Genomic DNA, 27,978 nt, shown 5'->3' with positions numbered 1-27,978 from the left:
CATAAAGGGTGTACCACACTCGCCGCAAAGGCAACTAGTGGCGCTTACTGAAACATCCACGTTTAAATTGACATAGATACCCAATAACGTGGCTGGGGAGATAGCTGTCGTGGTAGCTCAGTGGTAGAGCATTGAACGCGTTATTCGATGGTCGTAAGTTCGGATCCTGCCCATGGCAAGTTATCTTTTTACCCACTTTTCTTTCTTCTCATTCACATTACGATTGGCTTAAGAACTTCCCCTATACCTTCCTTGGCATTAGTGTCTGTTATATCTCATTATTATTGTGTAAAACACTTAAAAAACGAGCCCTCACGTATACACTTGTTTCCCTTGCTCATTAACGAGAGGCTCGTACTGGCTGACTTGGTGCCTCTAGGTTGTATACGGGGGACTATTGGCCATCTGCCAGTTAGTAATAAGTTCACGTGCTACGTTCCGCCAAACAGGCTCATAAAGGGTGTACCACACTCGCCGCAATGGCAACTAGTGGCGCTTACAGACACATCCACGTTTAAATTGACATAGATACCCAATAATGTGGCTGGGAGGATAGCTGTCGTGGTAGCTCATTGGTAGAGCATCGAACGTGTTATTCGAAGGTCGCAGGTTCAGATCCTGCCGACGGCAAGTTATCTTTTCACCCACTTTTCTTTCTTCTCATTTAAATTACAATTGGCCTAATAACTACCCCTATACCTTCCTTGGCATTATTGTCTCTTAGATCTCATTATTATTGTGTAAACACAGAATACGAGCCCTTAGGTATACACTTGTTTCCCTTATTCATTAACGAGGGTCTCGTACTGGCAGACTTGGTGCCTTTAGTTTGTATACGGGGGACTATTGGTCAGCTGCCAGTTAGTAATAGGTTCACGTGCTACGTGACACTAAACAGGCTCATAAAGGGTGTGCCATACTCTTCGCCATGACTACTAGTGGCGCTGACTGACACTGCCACGTGTAAATTGACATAGATACCAAATAAAATGGCTGCGGGTATAGCTGTCGTGGTAGCTCAGTGGTAGAGCATCGAACGCCTTATTTGGAGGTCCCAGATTCGGATCCTGCTCACGGCAAGTTATCTTTTCACCCAAATTCTTTCTTCTCAATTACTATAAAATCAGCCTTATACCTTTCCCTATACCGTCCTTGGCCTTATTGTCTGTTAGAAATCATTATTATTGTGTAAAACACGGAAAACGAGCCCTTAGGTATACACTTGTTTCCCTTATTCATTAACGAGGTCTCGTACTGGCAGACTTGGTGCCTCTAGGTTGTATACGGGGGACTATTGGTCAGCTGCCAGTTAGTAATAAGTTCACGTGCTACGTGACGCCAAACAGGCTCATAAAATGTGTACCACACTCGCCACCATGGCTACAAGTGGCGCTGACTGACACTCCTACGATAAAATTGACGTAGATACCCAATAAAGTGGCTGGGGGGATAGCTGTCGTGGTAGCTCAGTGGTAAAGCACTGAACGCGTTATTCGAAGGTCGTAGGTTTGGATCCTGCCCGCGGCAATTTATCTTTTCGCACACATTTCTTTATTCTCATTTACATTACAATTGGCCTAATAACTTCCCCTATACTTTCCTTGGCATTATTGTCTGTTAGATTTAATTGATATTGTTTAAAACACTAAAAAACGAGCCCTTAAGTATACACTTGTTTCCCTTAATCATTAACGAGGGTCTCGTGCTGGCAGACTTGGTGCCTCTAGGTTGTATACGGGGGACTATAGGTCAGCTGCCAGTTAGTAATAAGTTCACGTGCTACGTGACGCCAAACAGGCTCATAAAGTGTGTACCACTCTCGCCGCCATGGCTACGAGTGGCACTGACTGACACTCCCACGTTAAAATTGACGTAGATACCCAATAAAGTGGGTGGGGGGATAGCTATCGTGGTAGCTCAGTGGTAAAGCATCGAACGCGTTGTTCGAAGGTCGCTGGTTCGTATCCTGCCCACGGCAACTTATCTTTTCACCCACTTTCTTTTCTTCTCATTTATATTACATTCGGCCTTTTAACTTCCCCTATACGTTCTTTGGTTATATTGTCTGTTAGATCTCAATAATATTGTGTGAAACACGAAAAAAACGAGCCCTTAAGTATACAGTTGTTTCCCTTATTCATTAACGAGGGTCTCGTACTGGCAGACATGGTGCCTCTAGTTTGTATACGGGGGACTATTGGTCAGCTGCCAGTGAAAAATAAGTTCACGTGCTACGTGACGCCAAGCAGGCTCATAAAGAGAGTATCACACTTGCCGCCATGGCTACTAGTAGCGCTGATTGACACTCCCACGTTTAAATTGACATAGATACTAAATAAAGTGACAGGCGGGATAGCTGTCGTGGTAGCTCAGTGGTAGAGCATCGAACGCGTTATTCGCAGGTCGCAGGTTCGGATCTTGCCCACGGCAAGTTATCTTTTCACCCACTTTTCTTTCTTGTCATTCACTTTACAATTGGCCTAATAACTTCCCCTATAAATTTCTTGGCATTATTGTCTGTTAGATCTCATTATTATTGTGTAAAGCTAAAAAAACGAGCCCTTAAGGATACACTTGTTTCTCTTATTCATTAACGAGGATCTTGTACTGGCAGACTTGGTGCCTCTAGGTTGTATACGGGGGACTATTGGTCAGCTGCCGGTTAGTAATAAGTTCACGTGCTACGTGACGCCAAACAGGCTCATAAAGTGTGTACCACACTCGCCGCCATGGCTATGAGTGGCGCTGACTGACATTCCCACGTTAAAATTGACGTAGATAACCAATAAAGTGGCTGGGGGGATAGCTGTCGTGGTAGCTCAGTGGTAGAGCATCGAACGCGTTATTCGAAGGTCACAGGTTCGGATCCTGCCCACGGCAACTTATCTCTTTACCCACTTTCCTTTCTTCTCATTTACATTACATTTGGCCTTTTAACTTTCCCTATACGTTCTTTGGTTATATTGTCTGTTAGATCTCTATATTATTTTGTAAAACACGAAAAAAACGAGCCCTTAAGTATACACTTGTTTCCATTATTCATTAACGAGGGTCTCATACTGGCGGACTTGGTGCCTCTAGGTTGTATACGGGGGACTATTGGCCATCTGCCAGTTCGTAATAAGTTCACGTGCTACGTTCCGCCAAACAGGCTCATAAAGGGTGTACCACACTCGCCGCAATGGCAGTGGGCTCGGCAGCAACACCAAGATGCAGTGCTCAAACCCGCTGCTGTTTTTCATGCAGATATTGCTTGGCTTGCTGCGGTTATCATCAACAGCGGCACAATGGGATGCGCTACAGCTGCAACATTTAGCGCCCAACACGACGATCGAAGGACTACCGCCCCATGACGTGCTTCGCTACCGGCCATGTGATGGCGTCCCGGGCGGCGCTACACTACAATTCTTGGAACCGGCAGATCTATCGGCATCGAGGATCACAGCTATAAAGCAAGCTCCGCAAGGACCGTGTGGCAGTGGGCTCGGCAGCAACACCAAGATGCAGTGCTCAAACCCGCTGCTGTTTTTCATGCAGATATTGCTTGGCTTGCTGCGGTTATCATCAACAGCGGCACAATGGGATGCGCTACAGCTGCAACATTTAGCGCCCAACACGACGATCGAAGGACTACCGCCCCATGACGTGCTTCGCTACCGGCCATGTGATGGCGTCCCGGGCGGCGCTACACTACAATTCTTGGAACCGGCAGATCTATCGGCATCGAGGATCACAGCTATAAAGCAAGCTCCGCAAGGACCGTGTGACAGTGGGCTCGGCAGCAACACCAAGATGCAGTGCTCAAACCCGCTGCTGTTTTTCATGCAGATATTGCTTGGCTTGCTGCGGTTATCATCAACAGCGGCACAATGGGATGCGCTACAGCTGCAACATTTAGCGCCCAACACGACGATCGAAGGACTACCGCCCCATGACGTGCTTCGCTACCGGCCATGTGATGGCGTCCCGGGCGGCGCTACACTACAATTCTTGGAACCGGCAGATCTATCGGCATCGAGGATCACAGCTATAAAGCAAGCTCCGCAAGGACCGTGTGGCAGTGGGCTCGGCAGCAACACCAAGATGCAGTGCTCAAACCCGCTGCTGTTTTTCATGCAGGTGAGAAAACGCAACGCTAAATCTTATCATAGCGATGACGTCTGCCTACTTTTGCTGCCGTGCCCACGGTCCATAACGCTATTGTGTGAAATGTTACACGATGTCATTAATTCTCTAACATTTTTATTGCTTCTCGGTGGCGACATCGAAGAAAATCCGGGACCTACAGTAGCAGAACAGCTAAAACTGATAGCTGAAGACATTCAGGAAATTAAGAACGGAAAAACTGAAATCAACGAAAAGTTGAATGCAATAGATAAAAAGATTGAGAAAATCGGCGGGCTTGAAAAACAAATAGTAGACTGCACGAAAAGAATATCGGAGCTGGAAAACGGTCTCTCGGCTATGGCGAAAAAAGTCGACGAGTTAGAAAACAGAAGCCGGCGATCTAACCTTATCATTTATGGTGTGAAAGAACAACAGAATGAAACGTCTAAACTTTTACACGATGTGGTTGTGAAAAATATATTCCAAGATATACTAGAATTCACTACCTCAGGAATAGAGAGAATTCACCGACTCGGTGCTCGAAAACCGGGTAACGAACAAAAAGTAAGACCAGTAATCCTAAGGCTATTGGACTACCGTGACAAAATTAACATCCTAAAACGGTGTTCAAGACTCAAAGACACAGGCTTCTCGATTAGCGAAGACTTCTCCCAGCCAATTCGTGACATCAGAAGAAAGTTGTGGCAAAAAACAAAAGTCAATCGTGAGCGCCATGAGAAGGTCTCATTAGTTTACGATAAAGTTCGCATAAATGGCCGCCTATTCTCCTGGGACAGTGAACGAAATGACATCGTTGAGGCTGAAAAAAACGAAGAACAAAGACGCGCAAAAACGCGACACACTCGCAACCATCCACGTTGACACTTTTGAATGTGAATTGTCGAAGCATTATCAATAAAACACATGAACTCGAAGCTGTCCTACTGTCTTATCAACCTGATATTGTAGCGCTCACTGAAACGTGGATGCATTCCGGTATCCTAGACCACGAGGTAGTACCGCCAGGGTATGCGATTCTACGCAAGGACAGAAAAACGAGAGGAGGAGGAGTAGCCTTATTAATTCGTCACGGTATTCCCTACACAGCTATGCCCATGGCATCTGACATCGAAGCAGTATGGTGTAAATTCTACGTCAAGGATGAAATAACCTACATTGGCGTCGTTTACAGACCACCTGATGCTGAAGTTTCATTTTTAGAAGCACTGTACGATTATATGCTTACGCACGCTCTTCGCGGTAAAAAAATCATTGTAGCAGGTGATTTTAACCTGCCTGAAGTGAAATGGGACTCGCTGAATCTGGCGACGAAGACTGGCAACGTGCTTGCTGATATCATGTTCACATTTAACCTCACACAAGTTGTTACAGTTCCTACACGTAATCAAGGCTCTTTCGCTTCTATTCTAGATCTTTTTTTTGTAAGTGATCACTTTTTAAAATATCCTATTAACGTAGAAACATTAGAAGGCCTATCTGATCATAAAATAGTCTCGTGTTGTTTGCAATATCCAAGCGCTATTCATACGAAAGCTACAACAAAACGGGTACCTGCTTTAAAAGAGCGGACGACGCTGCCATCATGACATACCTTGCTCTCGAATTTTCCAACTTTTTGGACCTCTACTCAAATGAACACTCAACGGTAAATATGATATGGTCAACATTCAGTAATATTGTCAGGCACTGCATAGACAACTTTGTTCCAACAGTTACAAAAAGCATCAAAAAGCACAATCCATGGATCACGCGCGACATAATTCATATGAAGCGTAAACTAAAAAGGCTCAGAAAAGCTCAGAAAGTTCACCCACGCAGTTGTATTGCGTCGGAAATCCCAGCACTAGCTAGGTCCCTTAAGAAACAAGTGAATTTGGCAAAAAAGCGCTTTCTCAGTCACTCTTTACACAGCTTTATCAAAACAGCGCCTCATAAGTTCTGGCGATACATAAGTGTGAAACATACTAACAAAGCCTATACGCCTACCCCGGGAGGAAAACAGACAGCCGATCATTTCAACAGCTACTTTCAGTCTGTTTTCACCGCTGATAATGGCCTACTTCAACGCGACCAGTTCAGACCAAGTGGCGTAGATACACCATTAGATACCCCCTTCATATCGCAGGCGGGTGTATTATCCCTCTTGCTAAACCTCGACGAAAAGAAAAGCACTGGTCCAGATGACATTCCAAATGCCTTTTTAAAGCGGTACGCTGAGCCTGTAAGCAAATTCCTTCAGCTAATATATTTAAAGTCACTTCGCGTTGGTCATCTTCCAGCTGACTGGAAATTAGCAAAGATAATACCCGTGCATAAATCAGGTGATACGTTTTCCCCTGCTAACTACAGGCCCATATCTCTGACATGCACATCTTGCAAAATACTGGAACATATCATTCTGAAATATTTAACAGAGTTTGTCGAAAGTCACAACATATTACACTCCAATCAGCATGGGTTCCGCAGTGGCCTGTCGACTGTTACTCAATTAGTAGAAACGCTTCATGACTTTGCCAAAGATGTCAACAGCCAACTACAAACAGATGTAATATTTATGGACTTTTCAAAGGCCTTCGACCGGGTTTCCCACCTGAAGCTTAACTATAAACTAAGATGTCTATTAGGCGAAGGACCACTCACACGTTGGATTGAAGATTATCTTTCAGACCGTTATCAGTACGTACAGTACAATGCCCATGTATCTGATACTGTTCCCGTTCTATCTGGTGTACCGCAGGGTTCTGTATTAGCCCCGATGCTATTCTTACTATATATAAACGATATTACTAAGCACGTCGACGTAAACATTAGATTATTTGCAGATGACTGTGTACTGTACCACACAATCCAAACTGAAGATGACCAAACAAAACTTAGTAATTCTCTGTACAAAGTGTCTCAATGGTGCTCAGACTGGCAAATGGTGTTAAATGCAGAAAAGACAGTCTACATGAACATTACTAACAAAAAATCAACACTTACCTTTCCTTACAGTATCAACGGCACCCCACTACGAAATGTTTCACAGTACAAATATCTGGGTGTAACGATAAGCAGTGACCTAAGCTGGAATGCGCATGTGCAGCAAATTTCTAAAAAAGCAATGAATAAATTGTTCTTTCTCAAACGATCGCTTGCCGGATCTACCTTTGAAACACGTTCTCTTGCCTACACCAGTCTTATCCGACCGACATTGGAATACGCCAGTATTACGTGGTTTCCACACACTAAATACAACATCGCTGCGCTTGAGCGCGTACAAAGGAAAGCTGTCCGTTTTATTTTCAATCGCTACAGGCGTAGCGATTCCCCAACAGAACTTCTTCGGCAGGCTGGTCTCACTACCTTGTCTAACCGAGCGAGAGTGCACAGATTGAAATTCCTATATTTGTTGTTAAAAAATAATTTTAAGATCAACCCCAGGTCATTTGTTACATACAGCTCTGCCAGAGAAACGCGACACAAACACAAATTCACGTTAGAAGAATTTCGTCCTACTAATAATGTATTTCGCTTCTCTTTTTTTCCACGAGTTGTAAGAGACTGGAATGCCTTAGATGAAATTACTGTTACTCAGCCTACGCTAGAATTATTCTCTGAACTCGTGGAGAGAGCTGTGTGACACAGACACATGTCACTCTGGTTATTGTTATTGTGATATGGATGTAGTATGCTTGTTTTAATCTCTTGCTGTGTGTAAATTTAGAGTGTGTCTTTTCGTTTATACGTGTATATGTCTATTTATTACAGAGCGCATAATATGCTCTCCGCATTACTTCTGTACATTCATGTATAAATCATCTCCCACCCCTGTAATAATCCCTTTGAGGGATTGGCAGTATTTTGAAATAAATAAATAAATAAAATAAAATAAAAACTAGTGGCGCTTAAAGACACATCCACGTTTAAATTGACATAGATAGCCAATAATGTGGCTGGGGGGATAGCTGTCGTGGTAGCTCATTGGTAGAGCATCGAACGCGTTATTCGAAGGTCACAGGTTCGGATCCTGCCAACAGCAAGTTATCTTTTCACCCACTATTCTTTGTTCTCATTTAAATTACAATTGGCCTATTAACTACCCCTATACCTTCCTTGGCATTATTGTCTGTTAGATCTCATTATTATTGTGTAAAACACGAAAAAAACAAGCCTTTAAGTATACCCTTGTTTCCCTTATTCATTAACGAGGGTCTTGTATTGGCAGACTTGGTGCCTCTAGGTTGTATACGGGGGACTATTGGTCAGCTGCCAGTTAGGAATAGGTTCACGTGCTACGTGACACCAAACAGGCTCATAAAGGTTGTGCCATAGTCGCCGCCATGGCTACTAGTGGCGCTGACTGACACTGCCACGTGTAAATTGACATAGATACCAAATAAAGACGCTGGGGTTATAGCTCTCGTGGTAGCTCAGTGGTAGAGCATCGAACGCCTTACTTGGAGGTCGCAGATTCGGATCTTGCCCACGGCAAGTTATCTTTTCACACACATTCTTTCTTCTCATATACATTACAATCGGCCTTATAACTTTCTCAGTACCTTCCTTGGCATTATTGTCTCTTAGATCTCATTATTATTGTGTAAAACACGGAAAACGAGCCCTTAGGTATACACTTGTTTCCCTTATTCATTAACGAGGGTCTCGTACTGGCAGACTTGGTGCCTTTAGGTTGTATACGGGGGACTATTGGTCAGCTGCCAGGTTCACGTGCTACGTGACACTAAACAGGCTCATAAAGGGTGTGCCATACTCTTCGCCATGACTACTAGTGGCGCTGACTGACACTGCCACGTGTAAATTGACATAGATACCAAATAAAATGGCTGCGGGTATAGCTGTCGTGGAAGCTCAGTGGTAGAGCATCGAACGCCTTATTTGGAGGTCGCAGATTCGGATCCTGCCCACGGCAAGTTATCTTTTCACCCACATTCTTTCTTCTCAAATACATTAAAATCCGCCTTATAACTTTCCCTATACCGTCCTTGGCAATATTGTCTGTTAGATCTCATTATTATTGTGTAAAACACGGAAAACGAGCCCTTAGGTATACACTTGTTTCCCTTATTATTTAACGAGGGTCTCGTACTGGCAGACTTGGTGCCTCTGGGTTGTATACGGGGGAATATTGGTCAGCTGCCAGTTAGTAATAAGTTCACGTGCTACGTGACGCCAAAAAGGCTAATAAAGGGTATACCACACTCGCCGCAAAGGCAACTAGTGGCGCTTACTGAAACATCCACGTTTAAATTGACATAGATACCCAATGAAGTGGGCGGGGGGATAGCTGTCATGGTAGCTCAGTGGTAAAGCATCGAACGCGTTATTCGAAGGTCGCAGGTTCGGATCCTGCCCACGGCAAGTTATCTTTTCACCCACTTTTCTTTGTTCTCATTTAAATTACAATTGGCCTATTAACTACCCCTATACCTTCCTTGGCATTATTGTCTGTTAGATCTCATTATTATTGTGTAAAACACGAAAAAAACAAGCCTTTAAGTATACACTTGTTTCCCTTATTCATTAACGAGGGTCTTGTATTGGCAGACTTGGTGCCTCTAGGTTGTATACGGGGGACTATTGGTCAGCTGCCAGTTAGGAATAGGTTCACGTGGTACGTGACACTAAACAGGCTCATAAAGGGTGTGCCATACTCTTCGCCATGACTACTAGTGGCGCTGACTGACACTGCCACGTGTAAATTGACATAGATACCAAATAAAATGGCTGCGGGTATAGCTGTCGTGGAAGCTCAGTGGTAGAGCATCGAACGCCTTAATTGGAGGTCGCAGATTCGGATCCTGCCCACGGCAAGTTATCTTTTCACCCACATTCTTTCTTCTCAAATACATTAAAATCAGCCTTATAACTTTCCCTATACCGTCCTTGGCAATATTGTCTGTTAGATCTCATTATTATTGTGTAAAACACGAAAAACGAGCCCTTAGGTATACACTCGTTTCCCTTATTAATTAACGAGGGTCTCGTCCTGGCAGACTTGGTGCCTCTGGGTTGTATACGGGGGAATATTGGTCAGCTGCCAGTTAGTAATAAGTTCACGTGCTACGTGACGCCAAAAAGGCTAATAAAGTGTGTACCACACTCGCCGCAAAGGCAACTAGTGGCGCTTACTGAAACATCCACGTTTAAATTGACATAGATACCCAATGAAGTGGGCGGGGGGATAGCTGTCATGGTAGCTCAGTGGTAAAGCATCGAACGCGTTATTCGAAGGTCGCAGGTTCGGATCTTGCCCAAGGCAAGTTATCTTTTCACCCACATTCTTTCTTCTCAATTACATTAAAATCAGCCTTATAACTTTCCCTATACCGTCCTTGGCATTATTGTCTGTTAGATCTCATTATTATTGTGTAAAACACGTAAAACGAGCCCTTAGGTATACACTTGTTTCCCTTATTCATTAACGAGGGTCTCGTATTGGCAAACTTGGTGCCTGTAGGTTGTATACGGGGGACTATTGGTCAGCTGCCAGTTAAAAATAAGTTCACCTGCTACGTGACGCCAAGCAGGCTCATAAAGAGTGTATCACACTTGCCGCCATGGCTATTAGTGGCGCTGAGTGACACTCCCACGTTTAAACTGACATAGATACCCAATAAAGTGACCGGCGGGATAGCTGTCATGGTAGCTCAGTGGTAGAGCATCGAACGCGTTATTCGAAGGTCGCAGGTTTGGATCCTGCCCACGGCAAGTTATCTTTTCAGCCACTTTTCTTTCTTCTCATTTACACTACAACTGGCCTAATAACTTTCTCTATACGTTCCTTGGCATTATTGTCTGTTAGATCTCAATAATATTGTGTAAAACACGAAAAAAACGAGCCCTTAAGTACACACTTGTTTCCATTATTCATTAACGAGGGTCTCGTACTGGCAGACTCGGTGCCTCTGGGTTGTATACGGGGGAATATTGGTCAGCTGCCAGTTAGTAATAAGTTCACGTGCTACGTGACGCCAAACAGGCTCATAAAGGGTGTACCACACTCGCCGCAAAGGCAACTAGTGGCGCTTACTGAAACATCCACGTTTAAATTGACATAGATACCAATAACGTGGCTGGGGAGATAGCTGTCGTGGTAGCTCAGTGGTAGAGCATTGAACGCGTTATTCGATGGTCGTAAGTTCGGATCCTGCCCATGGCAAGTTATCTTTTCACCCACTTTTCTTTCTTCTCATTCACATTACGATTGGCTTAAGAACTTCCCCTAGAAATTTCTTGGCATTATTGTCTGTTAGATCTCATTATTATGGTGTAAAGCTGAAAAAACGAGCCCTTAAGGATACACTTGTTTCTCTTATTCATTAACGAGGATCTTGTAATGGCAGACTTGGTGCCTCTAGGTTGTATGCGGGGGACTATTGGTCAGCTGCCTGTTAGTAATAAGTTCACGTGCTACGTGACGCCAAACAGGCTCAGAAAGTGTGTACCACACTCGCCGCCATGGCTACGAGTGGCGCTGACTGACACTCCCACGTTAAAGTTGACGTAGATAACCAATAAAGTGGCTGGGGGGATAGCTGTCGTGGTAGCTCAGTGGTAGAGCATCGAACGCGTTATTCGAAGGTCACAGGTTCGGATCCTGCCCACGGCAACTTATCTTTTTACCCACTTTCCTTTCTTCTCATTTACATTACATTTGGCCTTTTAACTTTCCCTATACGTTCTTTGGTTATATTGTCTGTTAGATCTCTATATTATTTTGTAAAACACAAAAAAACGAGCCCTTAAGTATACACTTGTTTCCATTATTCATTAACGAGGCTCTCGTACTGGCGGACTTGGTGCCTCTAGGTTGTATACGAAGGACTATTGGCCATCTGCCAGTTCGTAATAAGTTCACGTGCTACGTTCCGCCAAACAGGCTCATAAAGGGTGTACCACACTCGCCGCAATGGCAACTAGTGGCGCTTAAAGACACATCCACGTTTAAATTGACATAGATACCCAATAATGTGGCTGGGGGGATAGCTGTCGTTGTAGCTCATTGGTAGAGCATCGAACGCGTTATTCGAAGGTCGCAGGTTCGAATCCTGCCCACGGCAAGTTATCTTTTCACCAAATATCCTTTGTTCTCATTTAAATTACAATTGGCCTATTAACTACCCCTATACCTTCCTTGGCATTATTGTCTGTTAGATCTCATTATTATTGTGTAAAACACGAAAAAAAACAAGCCTTTAAGTATACACTTGTTTCCCTTATTCATTAACGAGGGTCTTGTATTGGCAGACTTGGTGCCTCTAGGTTGTATACGGGGGACTATTGGTCAGCTGCCAGTTAGGAATAGGTTCACGTGCTATGTGACACTAAACAGGCTCATAAAGGTTGTGCCATAGTCGCCGCCATGGCTACTAGTGGCGCTGACTGACACTGCCACGTGTAAATTGACACAGATACCAAATAAAGTGGCTGGGGTTATAGCTGTCGTGGTAGCTCAGTGGTAGAGCATCGAACGCCTTACTTGGAGGTCGCAGATTCGGATCTTGCCCACGGCAAGTTATCTTTTCACACACATTCTTTCTTCTCATATACATTACAATCAGCCTTATAACTTTCCCTGTACCTTCCTTGGCATTATTGTCTCTTAGATCTCATTATTATTGTGTAAAACACGGAAAACGAGCCCTTAGGTGTGCACTTGTTTCCCTTATTCATTAACGAGGGTCTCGTACTGGCAGACTCGGTGCCTCTGGGTTGTATACGGGGGAATATTGGTCAGCTGCCAGTTAGTAATAAGTTCACGTGCTACATGACGCCAAACAGGCTCATAAAGGGTGTACCACACTCGCCGCCATGGCTACGAGTGGCGCTGACTGACACTCCCACGTTAAAATTGACATAGATATCCAATGAAGTGGCTTGGGGGATAGCTTTTGTGGTAGCTCAGTGGTAGAGTATCGAACGCCTTATTTGAAGGTCGCATGTTCGGATCCTGCCCACGGCAAGTTATCTTTTCACCCACTTTTCTTTGTTCTCAATTACATTACAATAGGCCTAATAACTTTCTATACACCTTACTTGGCATTATTGTCTGTTAGATCTCATTATCATTGTGTAAAATACGGAAAACGAGCCCTTAGGTATACACTTGTTTCCCTTATTCATTAACGACGGTCTCGTACTGGCATACTTGGTACCTTTACGTTGTATACGGAGACTATTGGTCAGCTGCCAGTTGTAATAAGTTCACGTGCTACGTGACGCCAAACAGGCTCTTTAAGTGTGTACCACACTCGCCGCCATGGCTACGAGTGGCGCTGACTGACACTCCCACGTTAAAATTGACGTAGATACCCAATAAAGTGGCTGGGGGGATAGCTGTCGTGGTAGCTCAGTGGTAGAGCATCGAACGCGTTATTCGAAGGTCACAGGTTCGGATCCTGCCCACGGCAACTTATCTTTTTACCCACTTTCCTTTCTTCTCATATACATTACATTTGGCCTTTTAACTTTCCCTATACGTTCTTTGTTTATATTGTCTGTTATATCTCTATTTTATTTTGTAAAACACGAAAAAAACGAGCCCTTAAGTATACACTTGTTTCCATTATTCATTAACGAGGGTCTCGTACTGGCAGACTTGGTGCCTCTAGGTTGTATACGGGGGACTATTGGCCATCTGCCAGTTCGTAATAAGTTCACGTGCTACGTTCCGCCAAACAGGCTCATAAAGGGTGTACCACACTCGTCGCAATGGCAACTAGTGGCGCTTAAAGACACATCCACGTTTAAATTGACATAGATACCCAATAATGTGGCTGGGGGGATAGTTGTCGTGGTAGCTCATTGGTAGAGCATCGAACGCGTTATTCGAAGGTCGCAGGTTCGGATCCTGCCCACGGCAAGTTATCTTTTCACGCAGTTTTCTTTCTTCTCATTTAAATTACAATTGGCCTAATAACTACCCCTATACCTTCCTTGGCATTATTGTCTGTTAGATCTCATTATTATTGTGTAAAACACGAAAAAAACAAGCCTTTAAGTATACACTTGTTTCCCTTATTCATTAACGAGGGTCTCGTACTGGCAGACTTGGTGCCTTTAGGTTGTATACGGGGGACTATTGGTCAGCTGCCAGGTTCACGTACTACGTGACACTAAACAGGCTCATAAAGGGTGTGCCATACTCTTCGCCATGACTACTAGTGGCGCTGACTGACACTGCCACGTGTAAATTGACATAGATACCAAATAAAATGGCTGCGGGTATAGCTGTCGTGGAAGCTCAGTGGTAGAGCATAGAACGCCTTATTTGGAGGTCGCAGATTTGGATCCTGCCCTCGGCAAGTTATCTTTTCACCCACATTCTTTCTTCTCAATTACATTAAAATCAGCCTTATAACTTTCTCTATTCCGCCCTTGGCATTATTGTCTGTTAGATCTCAATATTATTGTGTAAAACACGGAAAACGAGCCCTTAGGTATACACTTGTTACCCTTATTCATTAACGAGGGTCTCGTACTGGCAGATTTTGTGCCTTTAGGTTGTATACGGGGGACTATTGGTCAGCTGCCAGTTAGAAATAAGTTCACGTGCTACGTGACACCAAACAAGCTCATAAAGTGTGTACCACAGTCGCCACTATGGCTATAAGTGGCGCTGACTGACACTCCCACGTTAAAATTGACGTAGATACCCAATAAAGTGGCTGGAGGGATAGCTGTCGTGGTAGCTCAGTGGTAGAGCATCGAACGCGTTATTCGGAAGTCGCAGGTTCGGATCCTGCCCATGGCAAGTTACCTTTTCGCCCACTTTTCTTTCTTCTCTGTTACATTACATTCGGCCTTAATAACTTCCCCTATGCCTTCCTTGGCTATATTGTCTGTTAGATTTTGTTATTATTGTGTAAAACACAAAAAACAAGCCCTTAAGTATACCTTTGTTTCCCTTATTCAAGAACGAGGGTCTCGTACTGGCAGACTTGGTGCCTTTAGGTGGCTCACGGGGGACTATTGGTCAGCTGCCAGTTAGTAATAAGTTCACGTGCTAGGTGACGCCAAACAGGCTCATAAAGAGTGTGCCACTCTCGCCGCCATGGCTACTAGTGGCGCTGACTGACACTCCCATGTTTGAATTGACATAGATATCTAATAAAGTGGCTGGAGGGATAGCTGTCGTGGTAGCTCAGTGGTAGAGCATCGAACGCGTTATTCGAAGGTCGCTGGTTCGAATCCTGCCCACCACAAGCTATCTTTTCACACACTTTTCTTTCTTCTCATTTATTTACAATTGGCCTAATAACTTCCCCTATACCTTTCTTGGCTATATTGTCTGTTAGATTTTCTTATTATTGTGTAAAACACGGAAAACAAGCCCTTAAGTATACCTTTGTTTCCTTTATTCAATAACGACGGTCTCGTACTGGCAGACTTGGTGCCTTTAGGTTGTATACGGGGGACCATTGGTCAGCTGCCAGTTAGTAATAGGTTCACGTGCTACGTGACACTAAACAGGCTCATAACGGGTGTGCCATACTCGCCGCCATGGCTACTAGTGGCGCTGACTGACACTGCCACGTTAAAATTGACATAGATACCAAATAAAGTGGCTGGGGGGATAGCTGTAATGGTAGCTCAGTGGTAGAGCATCGAACGCGTTATTCGGAGGTCACAGGTTCGGATCCTGCCCACGGCAAGTTATCTTTTCACCCACTTTTCTTTGTTATCATTTAGAATACAATTGGTCTAATACCTTCTCCTATATCTTTCTTGGCATTATTCTTTGTTAATTCTCATTATTATTGTGTAAAACACGGGAAACGAGCCCTTAAGTATACACTTGTTTCCCTTATTCATTAACGAGGGTCTCATACTTGCAGACTTGGTGCCTTTATGTGTTATACGGGGGACTATTGGTCAGCTGCCAGTTAGTAATAGGCTCACGTGCTACGTGGACTAAACAGGCTCATAAAGGGTGTGCCATACTCGCCGCCAAGGCTACTAGAGGCGCTGACTGATACTGCCACTTTTAAATTGACATAGATATCTAATAAAGTGGCTGGAGGGATAGCTGTCGTGGTAGCTCCGTGGTAGAGCATCGCACGTGTTATTCGAAGGTCGCAGGTTCGGATCCTGCCCACAGCAAGTTATCTTTTCACACACTTTTCTTTCTTCTTATTTACATTACAATTGGCCTAATAACTTCCCCTATACCTTCCTTGGCTATATTGTTTGCTAGATTTCATTATTATTGTGTAAAACACGGAAAATAAGCCCTTAAGTATACACTTATTCAATAACGAGGGCCTCGTACTGGCAGACTTGGTGCCTTTAGGTTGTATACGGGGATCTATTGGTCAGCTGCCAGTTAGTATTAAGTTCGCGTGCTACGGGACGCCAAACATGCTCATATAGAGGGTGTCACACTAGCCGCCGTGGCTACTAGTGGCGCTGACTGACACTCCCTCGTTTAAATTCACATAGATACCCAGTAAAGTGCCTGGCGGGATCGCTGTCGTGGTAGCTCAGTGGTAGAGCATCGAACGCGTTATTCGAAGGTCGCAGGTTCGGATCCTGCCCACCGCAAGTTATCTTTTTACACACTTTTCTTTCTTCTTATTTACAATACAATTGGCCTAATAACTTTCCCTATACCTTCCTTGGCTATATTGTCTGTTAGTTTTCATTATTATTGTGTAAAACACGGAAAATGAGCCCTTAAGTATACACTTATTCAATAACGAGGGCCTCGTACTGGCAGACTTGGTGCCTTTAGGTTGTATACGGGGTACTATTGGTCAGCTGCCAGATGGTAATAAGTCCACGTGCTATGTGACGCCAAACAGGCTCATAAAGATTGTGCCACTCTCGCCGCCATGGCTACTAGTGGCGCTGACAGACACTCCCAAGTTTCAATTGTCATAGATATCCAATAAAGTCGCTGAAGGAATAGCTGTCGTGGTAGCTCAGTGGTAGAGCATCGGACGCCTTATTCGAAGGTCGCAGGTTCGGATCCTGCCCACGGCAAGTTATCTTTTCACCCACTTTTCTTTCTTCTCATTTAGAATACAATTGGCCAAATACCTTCTCCTATACCTTTCTTGGCATTATTGTCTGTTAAATCTCATTGTTATTGTGTAAAACACGTGAAACGAGCCCTTAAGTATACATTTGTTCCCGTTATTCATTAACGAGGGTCTCGTACTGGCAGACTTGGTGCCTTTAGCTGGTATACGGGGGACTATTGGTCAGCTGCCAGTTAGTAATAAGTTCAGGTGCTAGGTGATGCCTAACAGGCTCATAAAGAGTGTGCCACTCTCGCCGCCACGGCTACTAGTGGCACTGACTGACACTCCCAAGTTTATATTTACATTGATATCCAATAAAGTGGCTGGAGGGATAGCTGTCGTGGTAGCTCAGTGGTAGAGCATCGAACGCGTTGTTCGAAGGTCGCTGGTTCGGATCCTGCCCACCACAAGCTATCTTTTCACACACTTTTCTTTCTTCTCATTTACATTACAATTGGCCTAATAACTTCCCCTATACCTTTCTTGGCTATATTGTCTGTTAGATTTTGTTATTATTGTGTAAAACACGGAAAAGAAGCCCTTAAGTATACCTTTGTTTCCTTTATTCAATAACGACGGTCTCGTACTGGCAGACTTGGTGCCTTTAGGTTGTATACGGGGGACCATTGGTCAGCTGCCAGTTAGTAATAGGTTCACGTGCTACGTGACACTAAACAGGCTCATAACGGGTGTGCCATACTCGCCGCCATGGCTACTAGTGGCGCTGACTGACACTGCCACGTTAAAATTGACATAGATACCAAATAAAGTGGCTGGGGGGATAGCTGTAATGGTAGCTCAGTGGTAGAGCATCGAACGCGTTATTCGGAGGTCACAGGTTCGGATCCTGCCCACGGCAAGTTATCTTTTCACCCACTTTTCTTTGTTATCATTTAGAATACAATTGGCCTAATACCTTCTCCTATATCTTTCTTGGCATTATTCTTTGTTAATTCTCATTATTATTGTGTAAAACACGGGAAACGAGCCCTTGAGTATACACTTGTTTCCCTTATTCATTAACGAGGGTCTCATACTTGCAGACTTGGTGCCTTTATGTGTTATACGGGGGACTATTGGTCAGCTGCCAGTTAGTAATAGGCTCACGTGCTACGTGGACTAAACAGGCTCATAAAGGGTGTGCCATACTCGCCGCCAAGGCTACTAGAGGCGCTGACTGATACTGCCACTTTTAAATTGACATAGATATCTAATAAAGTGGCTGGAGGGATAGCTGTCGTGGTAGCTCCGTGGTAGAGCATCGCACGTGTTATTCGAAGGTCGCAGGTTCGGATCCTGCCCACAGCAAGTTATCTTTTCACACACTTTTCTTTCTTCTTATTTACATTACAATTGGCCTAATAACTTCCCCTATACCTTCCTTGGCTATATTGTTTGCTAGATTTCATTATTATTGTGTAAAACGCGGAAAATAAGCCCTTAAGTATACACTTATTCAATAACGAGGGCCTCGTACTGGCAGACTTGGTGCCTTTAGGTTGTATACGGGGATCTATTGGTCAGCTGCCAGTTAGTATTAAGTTCGCGTGCTACGGGACGCCAAACATGCTCATATAGAGGGTGTCACACTAGCCGCCGTGGCTACTAGTGGCGCTGACTTACACTCCCTCGTTTAAATTCACATAGATACCCAGTAAAGTGCCTGGCGGGATCGCTGTCGTGGTAGCTCAGTGGTAGAGCATCGAACGCGTTATTCGAAGGTCGCAGGTTCGGATCCTGCCCACCGCAAGTTATCTTTTTACACACTTTTCTTTCTTCTTATTTACAATACAATTTGCCTAATAACTTTCCCTATACCTTCCTTGGCTATATTGTCTGTTAGTTTTCATTATTATTGTGTAAAACACGGAAAATGAGCCCTTAAGTATACACTTATTCAATAACGAGGGCCTCGTACTGGCAGACTTGGTGCCTTTAGGTTGTATACGGGGTACTATTGGTCAGCTGCCAGATGGTAATAAGTCCACGTGCTATGTGACGCCAAACAGGCTCATAAAGATTGTGCCACTCTCGCCGCCATGGCTACTAGTGGCGCTGACAGACACTCCCAAGTTTCAATTGTCATAGATATCCAATAAAGTCGCTGAAGGAATAGCTGTCGTGGTAGCTCAGTGGTAGAGCATCGGACGCCTTATTCGAAGGTCGCAGGTTCGGATCCTGCCCACGGCAAGTTATCTTTTCACCCACTTTTCTTTCTTCTCATTTAGAATACAATTGGCCAAATACCTTCTCCTATACCTTTCTTGGCATTATTGTCTGTTAAATCTCATTATTATTGTGTAAAACACGTGAAACGAGCCCTTAAGTATACATTTGTTCCCGTTATTCATTAACGAGGGTCTCGTACTGGCAGACTTGGTGCCTTTAGCTGGTATACGGGGGACTATTGGTCAGCTGCCAGTTAGTAATAAGTTCAGGTGCTAGGTGATGCCTAACAGGCTCATAAAGAGTGTGCCACTCTCGCCGCCACGGCTACTAGTGGCACTGACTGACACTCCGAAGTTTATATTTACATTGATATCCAATAAAGTGGCTGGAGGGATAGCTGTCGTGGTAGCTAAGTGGTAGAGCATCGAACGCGTTGTTCGAAGGTCGCTATTTCGGATCCTGCCCACGGCAAGTTATCTTTTCACCCACTTTTCTTTGTTATCATTTATAATACAATTGGCCTAATACCTTCCCCTAAATCTTTCTTGGCATTATTGTCTGTTAATTCTCAATATTATTGTGTAAAACACGACAACGAGCCCTTAAGTATACACTTGTTTCCCTTATTCATTAACGAGGGTCTCATACTTGCAGACTTGGTGCCTTTTGGTTGTATACGGGGGACTATTGGTCAGCTGCCAGTTAGTAATAGGCTCACGTGCTACGTGGACTAAACAGGCTCATAAAGGGTTTGCCATACTCGCCGCCAAGGCTACTAGAGGCGCTGACTGATACTGCCACGTTTAAACTGACATAGTTACCAAACAAAGTGGCTGGGCGGATAGCTGTCGTGGTAGCTCAGTGGTAGAGCATCGAACGCGTCATTCGAAGGTGGCAGGTTCGGAACCTGCTCACGGCATGTTATCTTTTCACGCTCTTTTCTTTCTTCTCATTTACATTACAATCGTCCTAATAACTTCCCCTATACGTTCCTTGGCATTCTTTTCTGTTAGAGCTCATTATTATTGTTTAAAATACAGAAAACGAGCCCTTGAGTATACAATTGTTTCCGTCATTCATTAACGAGGGTCTCGTACGGACAGACTTGGTGCCTTTAGGTGATATACGGGGGACTATTGGTCAGCTGCCAGTTATTGATAAGTTCACGTGGTAGGTTACGCCAAACAGGCTCATAAAGAGTGTGCCACTCTCGCCGTCATGGCTACTAGTGGCGCTGACTGACACTACCAAGTTTAAATTGACATAGATATCCAATAAAGTGGCTGGAGGGATAGCTGCCTTGGTAGCTCAGTGGTAGAGCATCGAACGCGTTATTCGAAGGTTGCTGGTTCGGATCCTGCTCACCGCAAGTCATCTTTTTACACACTTTTCTTTCTTATCATTTACATTACAATTGGCCTAATACCTTCCCCTATACCTTCCTTGGCTATATTCTTTGCTAGATTTCATTATTATTGTGTAAAACGCGGAAAATAAGCCCTTAAGTATACACTTATTCAATAATGAGGGCCTCGTACTGGCAGACTTGGTGCCTTTAGGTTGTATACGGGGATCTATTGGTCAGCTGCCAGTTAGTAATAAGTTCGCGTGCTACGGGACGCCGAACATGCTCATATAGAGGGTGTCACACAAGCCGCCGTGGCTACTAGTGGCGCTGACTGACACTCCCTTGTTTAAATTCACATAGATACCCAGTAAAGTGCCTGGCGGGATCGCTGTCGTGGTAGCTCAGTGGTAGAGCATCGGACGCGTTATTCGAAGGTGGCAGGTTCTGAACCTGCCCATGGCAAGTTATCTTTTCACACACTTTTCTTTCTTCTTATTTACATTACAATTGGCCTAATAACTTCCCCAATACCTTTCTTGGCTATATTGTCTGTTACATTTCATTATTATTGTGTAAAACACGGAAAATGAGTCCTTAAGTTTACACTTATTCAATAACGAGGGCCTCGTACTGGCAGACTTGGTGCCTTTAGGTTGTATACGGGGGTCTATTGGTCAGCTGCCAATTAGTAATAGGTTCACGTGCTACGTGACGCCAAACAGGCTCAAATAGAGTATGTCACACTAGCGGCCCTAGCTACTAGTGGCGCTGACTGACACTCCCTCGTTTAAATTAACATGAATACCAATCAAAGTGGCGGGGGGGATAGCTGTCGTGGTAGCTCAGTGGTAGAGCATCTAACGCGTTATTCGGAGGTCGCAGGTTCGGATCCTGCCCACGGCAAGTTATCTTTTCACCCACTTTTCTTTCTTCTCATTTAGAATACAATTGGCCTAATACCTTCCTCTATACCTTTTTTGGCATTATTGTCTGCTAAATCTCATTATTATTGTGTAAAACACGAGAAACGAGCCCTTAAGTATATACTTGTTTCGCTTATTCATTAACGAGGGTCTCGTACTGGCAGACTTGGTGCCTTTAGGTTGTATACTGGGGACTATCGGTCAGCTGCCAGTTAGTAATAAGTTCGCGTGCTACGTGACGCCAAACAGGCTCATATAGACGGGTGTCACACTAGCCGCCATGGCTACTAGTTGCGCTGACCGACACTCCCTCGTTTATATTCACTTAGATACCCAATAAAGTGGCTGGGGCGATTGCTGTCGTGGTAGCTCAGTGGTAGAGCATCGAACGCGTCATTCGAAGGTGGCAGGTTCGGAACCTGCTCACGGCATGTTATCTTTACCCTCTTTTCTTTCTTCTCATTTACATTACAATCGTTCTAATAACTTGCCCTATACCTTTCTTGGCGGTACTGTCTGTTAGATCTCATTATTATTGTTTAAAATACGGAAAACGAGCCCTTGAGTATACACTTGTTTCCCTTATTCATTAACGAGGGTCTCGTACTGGCAGACTTGGTGCCTTTAGCTGTTATACGGGGCACTATTGGTCAGCTGCCAGTTAGTAATAAGTTCAGGTGCTAGGTGACGCCTAACAGGCTCATAAAGAGTGTGCCACTCTCACCGCCACGGCTACTAGTGGCGCTGACTGCCACTCCCATGTTTATATTGACATAGATATCTATTAAAGCGGCTGGAGGGATAGCTGTCATGGTAGCTCAGTGGTAGAGCATCGAACGCGTTATTCGAAGGTTGCAGGTTCGGATCCTGCCCATTACAAGTCATCTTTTCACCAACTTTTCTTTCTTCTCATTTACAATACAATTGGCCTAATAACTTCCCCTATACCTTCCTTGGCTATATTGTCTGTTAGAATTTGTTAATATTGTGTAAAACACGGAAAACAAGCCCTTAAGTTTACACTTATTCAATAACGAGGGCCTCGTACTGGCAGACTTGGTGCCTTTAGGCTGTATACGGGGTACTATTGGTAAGCTGCCAGTTGGTAATAAGTTCACGTGCTATATGACGCCAAAAAGGCTCATAAAGAGTGTGCCACTCTCGCCGCCATGGCTACTAGTGGCGCTGACTGACACTCCCAAGTTTAAATTGACATGGATACCAAATAATGTGGCTGGGGGGATAGCTGTCGTGGTAGCTCAGTGGTAGAGCATCTAATGCGTTATTCGGAGGTTGCAGGTTCGGATCCTGCTCATGGCAAGTTATCTTTTCACCAACTTTTCTTCTCATTTACAATACAATTGGCCTAATAACTTCCCCTATACCTTCCTTGGCTATATTGTCTGTTATATTTTGTTATTGTGTAAAACACGGAAAACAAGCCCTTAAGTATACCTTTGTTTCCCTTATTCAATAACGAGGGTCTCGTACTGGTAGACTTGGTGCCTTTAGGTTGTATACGGGGATTATTGGTCAGCTGCCAGTTAGTAATAGGTTCACGTGCTACGTGGCACTAAACAGGCTCATAAAGGGTGTGCCCTACTCGCCGCCATGGCTACTAGTGGCGCTGACTGATACTGCCACGTTTAAATTGACATAGATACCAAACAAAGTGGCTGAGGGGATAGCTGTCGTGGTAGCGCAGTGGTAGAGCATCGAACGCGTTATTCGGAGGTCGCAGGTTGGGATCATGCCCACGGCAAGTGTCCTTTTGACCCACTTTTCTTTCTTCTCATTTACAACACAATTGGCCTAATACCTTCCCCTATACCTTTCTTGGCAATATTGTCTGGTAAGACTTAATATTATTATGTAAAACACGGGAAACGAGCCCTTAAGTATACACTTGTTTCCCTTATTCATTAACGAGGGTCTCGTACTGGCAGACTTGGTGCCTTTAGGTTGTTTCCGGGGGACTATTGGTCAGCTGCCAGTTGGTAATAAGTTCACGTGCTATGTGACGCCAAACAGGCTTATAAAGAGTGTGCCACTCTCGCCGCCATGGCTACTAGTGGCCCTGACTGACACTCCCAAGTTTAAATTGACATGGATACCAAATAATGTGGCTGGGGGGATAGCTGTCGTGGTAGCTCAGTGGTAGTGCATCGAATGCGTTATTCCAAGGTTGCAGGTTCGGATCCTGCCCACGGCAAGTTATCTTTTCACCCTCTTTCCTTTCTTCTCAATTACATTACAATCGTCCTAATAACTTCCCCTATAGCTTCCTTGGCATTATTGTCTGTTAGATCCCATTATTATTGTTTAAAATACGGAAAACGAGCCATTGAGTATACAATTGTTTCCCTTATTCATTAACGAGGTTCTTGTACTGGTAGACTTGGTGCCTTTAAGTGGTATACGGGGGACTATTGGTCACCTGCCAGTTTGTAGTAAGTTCACGTGCTAGGTGACGCCAAACAGGCTCATAAAAAGTGTGCCACACTCGCCGCCCTGGCTACTAGTGGCGCTGACTGACACTCCCTCGCTTAAATTGACATGGATACCAAATAAAGTGGCTGGGGGGATAGCTGTCGTGGTAGCTCAGTGGTAGAGCATCGATTGCGTTATTCGGAGGTTGCTGGTTTGGATCCTGCTCAGTAGGGTTGAGAGCTGGGCTAGTTGGTGAGACATCATTTAACCATATGGTGTAGTAGCGCAATTTTCACGGGGACGAAGAGGACAAGAACACACGACACTCGCTACACTCGCAACTAATTTTATTTCAGAAGCAGCACATCATATATAACCCATAACCCTAGCGACACAGAAAAGAACTACGAACATTGAATCATTGCCACAGAAGCTTTTGCGCAGCCTCAAGCGATAGTACACAGCAGTTACGCTCACACTTTAAGATGACATAACTAAAAACAGCCCTGGGTAACATCAAATAAAAAAACAAAAAAATTTTGCGTGAATTCACACGTGTTTGAAACAAAATTTTGAAACGACAAAAAGGAGAGTATGACACATGCAAACACTGATCTCAATTAAGTCCTTCGAGGTAGCTGGCTTTTCGGTCACTTAACGAAACCGATGACTGACTAATGCATCCTTCTTTTCTTTTTTTAGTGTGGAAGGCTTCGACAATTTCTCTGGTTAGTTGGTTTCCATGACGGAAGACTACGGTAGTGTCACTTAACAGTGGTGAGCAGCCACACTGGGACCAGTGTCTCTTTATGTGAGAATGAATGTCAGTTCTTAATGATCTCTTGTGTTCTAAAAGTCGGGTGTTCAAACATCGACCCGTCTAGCCGATGTATACGTTTCCACACGTTAGCGGCAAGCAATCCACGACTGATAGGCTACACTTAACAAACTTTGTTGTGTGATTTACCGTACAACTACCAGCATTAGTGTTTACTGCTATGGACACTTTACGGTCTAGTTTGGAACATAATTTACTAAGCTTGTTGGGTGCCGAAAAAACTAGTTCTAGGCCATAGCGATTACCTACGTTTTTTAAGTTATGGGCAATCTTGTGCGCATATGAAACTGACACTATGTTCTTCCTGTTTTCATTACTTGTCATTTTCTTATGAAAGTTGTTGCGTACCTGACTAATCAGCTTGTTAGCCGATCTACCCAACACGTGTTTTTCGTACCCAGCATTTTTTAGCCTGATAATTTGTTGGTTGAAGCTTTCGCTAATCTTTTCTGGACATGACTTTGTTAAGGCTGCTCTCCAACATGAAAAGGCAATGCCATTCTTTACAACTTTAGAATGTGCCGATCGGTAGCTAAGTAAGGGTTTTTCCGTTCGCGGATTGTATGACCAGCATACATGTTCTGCTGTGGCATCTAACTCAATATCCAAAAACTGCAGTTTGTGATTGACTGGTAATTCATGAGTAAATTCAAGCCCTCTACTATTTTTCTTGAAGACTTTCAAAACTTCTGCGACCTTTTTATTCCGACCATCCGATTCAATAAAAACCAAAAAGTCATCTACAAACCGAAACACTTTGAGTGCAAGCCCTTTAAGGTTTAAATCTATTGCCTTGTCCATTTTTGCTAAAAAAATGTGCTTAAAACCGGGGCTACTTTCGAGCCTATTGTGATACCGGATTTTTGTCGGTACTTAGCCTTGTTCCACATAACAAATGTCGACCTAAGGTAGAAGGTTAACAATTCAAGAAAGGCATCCACCGATACACCACACTTATTCAAAAACTCTAACTCATCGTTTTCTTCTGTTATACATTGCTTTACACTTGACAATAGCGGACCATGCGGGATGTTGTAATACATATCTTGTATGTCTACGCTGAAGAAATAGCATTTTCCTGGGTTATGTGTTCTTAAATATGAAACTAACGCCTGAGAGTTTGGCAGACTGAAAGGATCCGATACATTCAATGTCTTAAGGTGACACTGAAGATACGAAGACAAGCATAGTTGCCACGAGTCCCTTTCGGATACAATGACTCTGAATGGAACATCAATTTTATGAGTCTTTGCCGCAAAAAACAACTCAAGATGTAAGCTACCTGCGTTTTTTACTGCTGATGCAAGCCGTTAAAATTTACTGTTCTCTAGTAAAGTGAGAGCCATTTGCTTAACCTTGTTTGCCTTTACGTCTACACGGACAAAATTTTTTTCTTCGGCTGCCAACGCCTTATCTTGAAAGAGACCTTCCGGTATGACAACCAAACAACCTTCCTTATCTGACGTAAAAAAACACAAGCTGTTTTCTACACCAAAGTTCACTAAATTCCTTACGTGATGTTGTTTTCTGTCGCTGGTCATTGTCCTAGAAAGCACATCGACGCACTCGGTGACGAATCTTGGACGATCCTCCTCCGACACACGACGCGCCATGGTCTTGACCAGTGCCACTTTTTCCGGTGGAGAGAGCGATGGTTCGAAACAGAACTTCAGACCCAGTCCAAGAATCTTTTTGTACTCTTCGGGAACTGAAACATCCCCCAGAACGATCACTTTTCCTTCTGAAGGTTGTGTCTTTTTTGGTTTTGGCAAGTGCGGTCTCGTGTTGTCCCATAACCATTCCGCCAAATTGTTGATTCAATGTTCGTAGTTCTTTTCTGTGTCGCTAGGGTTATGGGTTATATAAGATGTGCTGCTTCTGAAATAAAATTAGGTGCGAGTGTAGCGAGTGTCGTGTGTTCTTGTCCTCTTCGTCCCCGTGAAAATTGCGCTACTACACCATATGGTTAAATGATGTCTCACCAACTAGCCCAGCTCTCAGCCCCACTGAACTTCATTTCTATTACAACGGGCCCTTTTATATGTTCTAACAACTTCATCCTATATGAACCCAGCTTCCTGGCCACAGTCTTGGCTATTTGTGTTTGCAAGGCAAGGGTGGCATCCTGGAATGCCAGGTACAACGTGTGCCCCAAGGAACTCGTAATTATGTGTGGTTTTCTTCAACCTTCCTCGACACACACAAGAAGAATATGCCGGATTGTAAAATCCGAATTATGGAGACAGGCAAGACATTTCAAGGAAACTCTGAGGATAGCTTGTGCCGTACGTTACGACAGGGAGCCTAACAGACTCTTCAAGGAATGGTGCAGCACGTCCAACAATTTGGCGGAATGGTTATGGGACAACACGAGACCGCACTTGCCAAAACCAAGAAAGACACAACCTTCAGAAGGAAAAGTGATCGTTCTGGGGGACGTTTCAGTTCCCGAAGAGTACAAAAAGATTCTTGGACTGGGTCCGAAGTTCTGTTTCGAACCATCGCTCTCTCCACCGGAAAAAGTGACACTGGTCAAGACCATGGCGCGTCGTGTGTCGGAGGAGGATCGTCCAAGATTCGTCACCGAGTGCGTCGATGTGCTTTCCAGGACAATAACCAGCGACAGAGAACAACATCACGTAAGGAATTTAGTGAACTTTGGTGTAGAAAACAGCTTGCGTTTTCTTACGTCAGATAAAGAAGGTTGTTTGGTTGTCATACCGGAAGGTCTCTTTCAAGATAAGGCGTTGGCAGCCGTAGAAAAATATTTTGTCTGTGTAGACGTAAAGGCAAACAAGGTTAAGCAAATGGCTCTCACTTTACTAGAGAACAGTAAATTTTAACGGCTTGCATCAGCAGTAAAAAGCGCAGGTAGCTTACATCTTGAGTTGTTTTTTTTTGCGGCAAAGACTCATAAAATTGATGTTCCATTCAGAGCCATTGTATCCGAAAGGGACTCGTGGCAACTATGCTTGTCTTCGTATCTTCAGTGTCACCTTAAGACATTGAATGTATCGGATCCTTTCAGTCTGCCAAACTCTGAGGCGTTAGTTTCGTATTTAAGCACACATAACCCAGGAAAATGCTACTTCTTCAGCGTAGACATACAAGATA

General features: G+C 44.1%; 2 non-coding genes across 2 annotated transcripts; both read left to right on the top strand.

Moving 5' to 3' along the window:
• The first annotated feature begins 17,043 nt into the window (after positions 1-17,043).
• Positions 17,044-17,115, top strand: TRNAR-CCU (transfer RNA arginine (anticodon CCU)). The gene has a single exon. It is a non-coding gene; the product is annotated as a tRNA-Arg (tRNA).
• Positions 17,116-19,274: 2,159 nt separating this feature from the next.
• Positions 19,275-19,346, top strand: TRNAR-CCU (transfer RNA arginine (anticodon CCU)). The gene has a single exon. It is a non-coding gene; the product is annotated as a tRNA-Arg (tRNA).
• Positions 19,347-27,978: the final 8,632 nt, after the last annotated feature.

This window comes from Rhipicephalus microplus, chromosome 3, assembly GCF_043290135.1.
Source record: "Rhipicephalus microplus isolate Deutch F79 chromosome 3, USDA_Rmic, whole genome shotgun sequence".
Taxonomy (NCBI): Eukaryota; Metazoa; Arthropoda; class Arachnida; order Ixodida; family Ixodidae; genus Rhipicephalus; species Rhipicephalus microplus.
The sequence above is the reverse complement of the archived record's forward strand: the minus strand, read 5'-3'. Positions and strand labels throughout refer to the sequence as shown.